The 5039-nt window shown below is 36.2% G+C and overlaps 1 protein-coding gene across 1 annotated transcript in view; it reads left to right on the top strand.

The window, feature by feature from the left end:
- Window positions 1–5039, top strand: part of LOC106884087 (cytochrome P450 2U1) — a 27770-nt gene that overhangs the window by 21037 nt on the left and 1694 nt on the right. The window lies entirely within an intron of this gene.

Genomic DNA, 5039 nt, shown 5'->3' with positions numbered 1-5039 from the left:
CTAATAAAAAAGCAAAGAATTTGGTGGTGATAAAAAATATATTTATTCACAACTGTTTCCGTCACATCGGATTTGCTCGAAAGGAAACAGACAGTACGTTATTTATCAGTTTCAGTACTGGGGTCGATTTGTTCTACTATTCCCTTCAAAAAGGCGCTTCAATATGGTCGCAGTCCAATGACTAAAACTGGTAAAAGATTCACCAAAGAAAAAACAAGAATTCTGTTCGTTAGGTATTGACAGCATTCAAAATTCTTGGTGAAAATGCTTAAACTGTACTTTGAAGTAAAGGAAGCTTATAATTTTTTTTTTTTTGTACTTTTAAGTGAGATGTCACTGTACTGTGCATCTTTGCTTTCCAAGAAGTAAGATTCTATGACACCAGTTCCTTACTTCAAGTAGATTGCGAGGATATTAGCTAGGTAATATGAAAGCTAGGCTAACCGAAATGGCGTATTAGTTAACATGCTAATAGGCAGGAGTCCTGTTGGGGGTACTGGATTTATTATATCCATTGCTAATAGATAAAAGAAATCAGAAATTACCAGCAAAAACTCTGTTTAGTTTTGTATGGCTAAAAGAGAAACAAATCATATTTCTTTGCTTTGTTCGTTTGTTTGGATTTATGCATTTTTTTAATATATATATTGTCAACATAAATGGCTGAACATCTTGTGTATCTAGCAATGACATGGGCTGTTATTAACAGCATTGTTAGTACAACTTGCCAATGTGCACCTTGTCACCCTACCAGGGCAACCAACTTTCTCAGCTGCTGCACTCAGCGACCAACCTGAATAATATAACGTAATGTAACATAAAAAGAAGTAAAGTAAAATAAAGTAGGTGAAGAAAATCTCTTTACGAGACAACAGAAATCCAGATTAAGCGATATGCTTAATTTAATAATAATAATAATCCTTTCTACTATAGGCAGAAGGCCTGAAATATGGGGAAGGCGGATAGTCGATTACATAGACTCCAGTACTCAACTGGTATCGATCCCAAAAGGATGAAAAGCAAAGTCGTCCTCGGCAGAATTTGAATAATAATAATAATAATAATAATAATAATAATAATAATAATAATAATAATAATAGTATTTCAATACAGTAACCACAAGAGCATCACAGCAAACCACAGCACATACCCAAGGCACACAGAGCTGCGCTCGGTAGTGAAGTGAAAGCACGTTATAAAAATAAAACTACTGAACAATAATAATAATAATAATGATGATGATGATGATGATGATGATGATGATGATGATGATGATGATGATGATGACAAAATGTGCCATACGAAAGAATTACATGACATATAAGGATGTACATATATATAATGAATTAAGCGGAGCGGCTGCAAAAGTGTAATAAAATACATTAAAAACACGAAACAAAAGACAATCCATGGATATCAAATGAAAATGAAAATAATTGCCATCTAAAGATGAGTGAATCATTTATCGATACGGAACACCTGATCTAGGTACTGCAATTTAGTACTTTTCACTCTCGCCTTTTTTGGCAGCTGAACCTGTGCAGTTTATAGACTATTGGTGTGGGTTTGCCAATAGCCAGTCATTTAGATGTTCTATGTCTTGAAATAGAAACCTCTCTTCTTATCCTCATCAAGTCGTCGTTGGTGGTTCGTTCGGAGAATTTGGTTTTAGGCTAGGCATATTTGTATTTTTCCCTCTTCTTTCTTTTTTAAGCTTCCCTGCATTCTTCAATCTCCATGCCTCACCATTATTGCAAGACCAAGGTGCAGTACTCAAGGCTACTCACAGCCTCCAACCGGACCTGAAGGAGGGATCCCTCAGTTTCATAGTGATCATTGGTCTTTGGTGATGGTAGCACTGAGGACAAGTTTCCATACCGGAACTGAGCCCTTCTGTTGTTGATATTGTTGCCCTAGATGCTCTCTGCCACCCACTTATTTTCATTTGTTGTTGCTTTTCTTTTCTCCAGAAAGAAGGCTCTCGAGTGGCCTCGATGCCTCGATCATGCTGCTAATATCTTTGCTGCAGTTGCTGTTGTGATGGTTGCTATAGTCATAGTTGTTGTTGGTTGTGTTATTGCTGCGGGGCTGTAGAGCTGGTACATTTCCTCTGCTATCCACAGAATGAAATTAGATTAGGAGTACCATTTGCGTGTGAACTCTAGGTAATTTTTGTTCTTTCTCCTCAACTGGATGCTCTTTAGCAGATGAATAAGGTCGAAATGCTTTTGAGCTTTTCCTCGTTATTTTGAATAAAGAACTCCAAACCTATTTTCCCTACTAGTTTTGCTAACAATCTGTGGAATTTGAATTTTGATACCTTAAGTTTTCGTTACTCAAATTGGCTACCTCTGTCTACCAGATATTTCTTTACAGTGACGCATTTTTCGTGCCTACAGTATATTTTTTGTGTCCTCTTTCCGGCTTTTTTCTGGTCTCCAATCAAATACTATATAAAAATAAAGCCCATAGGGCATATCATCCATCTCAGTGATTTTTCCTCGTGCAGTCAGCCAGCCATCGTTTTCAGTATTTCATCAGCTGTTATCAGTTTTTGCAGAAAACCTCATCTCTAGCTGAGAACCGCAGTAGGCCTTCCAAATCTAATAATATATAAAACAGAGATGTGTGCGTATTCACTTTTCATGTGACAACGGCTTCATCAATTGCTTTCATACTGGTGGTGCATTGAATTATTTTTATTAAACATTATTAAAGATAAAATATATTGTTTTTTATATTACATCCACGTCTTTGAAATTTTTAAAAAATATTTACTTCCAGTTTTCTAGTGCCAGTGACTTAACATATCTCTTTATGTATATCTATAACTCTTATCTTCACTTTCATTTTTCAAACGCTCTTCTTTTCACTTTCAATTTTCATACGCCATTGTTTAACTTCCATGTTATTGTTTTTTGCTGTAAGTTTAAGTTTTGAATCGCTATTTACAAACAAACAATGACAAATTACTGACAAAAAGAAGTTCACAATTACTGATGTAAGTAATTTCATAATTTACTGACAGAAGTATCTCCATAAATTTCAATTCAATCCTTACGGTCTTGTATTTTTCTGTTGTTGATGGTTTCTTTCTGGTTCCTTCGATACTGGATCTTTGGTCCACTGACTGACAAATTTCGCTTCAACCCGTACAATACTTTATTTTCCGTTAAAATTTCTTATTTACTTTCTGCCCGTCGTATTAAGAAACATAATTTCCGTTACCAAGTTATTTTCATTTTTTATATCTTCTGCACTCGTGTATTTCTGTATACATATATAACCATGCCTAGAAGGAAAGTGTCAAATTTGTCGGCATAACTACAGATTTCTAACCCGACCACCAATTTGGATGATCATAACTTTCAGTAAAACGGATATTTTTTAATAATTTTTTTTACGAATATGTGTTATATCATGTAGATTCCGAATATACAAAATTTTGTTGGAGTATGTGTTTTGGGAGGGGGTGGGGAATTTCTGAAAATTCACCGGAGTCCACTTCAATTCGTCTCAACTTTCAACAAAATGGATATTTCTTTATGAAATTCTCTACAAATACACCTCGGACTATGAGGATACCGAGGACATAGGAATTTTGTTGAAAACAATTGGGAGTTATTTTTGAGAACTGTTCTCCACTCGCGAGTATTTCGGAACAAGTCGTCTATATTTGTTTCATTCTCTCCGTTTTGTGCGTTTGTGCATTCGTAGATTTCTACTGAAGCAACAAACAGGCAATGAAGCAAATGAAGCCCTCACCAGAAAACTTGTTATGCTAAAAATAACATTTAAAGGTCTGATACACAGAAATAGGTTATTAAGACGATTTATCTGTTGCATACGATTTTTTCACTTTAAGTAAATTCTCAGGTAGACGTTTCTAATAAAAAGACAGAAGACACCAGAAGCAAAAATAAGGAATATAAACGCAGAGTTAAATATAGAAGTGTAAAGTATAACTTGTTATATAATCTCTATAACAAACACGATATTGAATGGAATAATTCCACGTTTGAACTTTTTAAATTACATATATATGTGTGTATGTGTGTGCTTGTGTGCGTGTATGTGTGTGTATGTGTGTATGTGTGTGTGTGTGCGTGTGTGTGTGCGTGTGTGTGTGTGTGTGGTAGAAATCTACGGATACACAAACGCACAAAACGGAGATAATGAAACAAATATGGACGACTTGTTCCGAAACAACCCCGAGTGGGAAACAGTTCTCAAAAATAACCTCCAATTGTTTCCCCAAAAAATTCCTATGTCCTTGGAGTCAACGTAGTCTTGTCTGCTGTTTTTTTTTTTTTGTATGTTCGTGATTGTTTCGCTTGTGTGTTTTTTTTTTTTGTTGCTGCCATTAGAGTTGGTGTCGTGATGGTATGCTTGTGGTTTAGCACTGTTTGGGATCGATGTGGAGCTGGTGCCGTGTTTTACTATTTAGTTTTTTAATCATTCAGCTATTTTTTCTTTGCTTTGCTTCCCCCTTCCTCCCTTCATCATCACTAGGGGTATGATCGGAAGACTTCGACTTGGACAGGGATAAGGGCATGTTCTCTTTTAAGTATATATCTGTGTTTGTACATGTAGTGGGGATGAAATAATAAGGTCAAGGGGAGAAAGTGCTGTTGGATTCGTATATTTCCTAGGTGGCAATTATTTTATTATAGCCATTAAATTTCGTCACCCTAGTTGCTATTGCTAACGAGTTTGATGTTGCTGCTAGTGCTACTGCTGTTTCTGTTTTCGCGGCTTCTGTTGCAGGTATTGTTGTTGCCGTCCAGTTCGGTGGTTGGTATAGCTTTTAATTCCAGAGTTGGGAGTTAGACCTTCCAAGATATTCCATATGTGTATCACTGCATACCTTTCTCACTTTCTCTCCAAGGAGTACAGGTTCAGTTCTTGTAGCTTCTCCTAGTAGCTCATCTGTTTCACCGAGTCAAATTTTCTGTGTGTGTGTGTGTGTCTCACTGTGTGTGTGTGTGTGTGTGTGTGTGTGTGTGTGTGTGTGTGTGTGTGTGTGTGTGTGTGTGTGT

Source organism: Octopus bimaculoides, chromosome 3 (assembly GCF_001194135.2).
Source record: "Octopus bimaculoides isolate UCB-OBI-ISO-001 chromosome 3, ASM119413v2, whole genome shotgun sequence".
Taxonomy (NCBI): domain Eukaryota; kingdom Metazoa; phylum Mollusca; class Cephalopoda; order Octopoda; family Octopodidae; genus Octopus; species Octopus bimaculoides.
The sequence above is the reverse complement of the archived record's forward strand: the minus strand, read 5'-3'. Positions and strand labels throughout refer to the sequence as shown.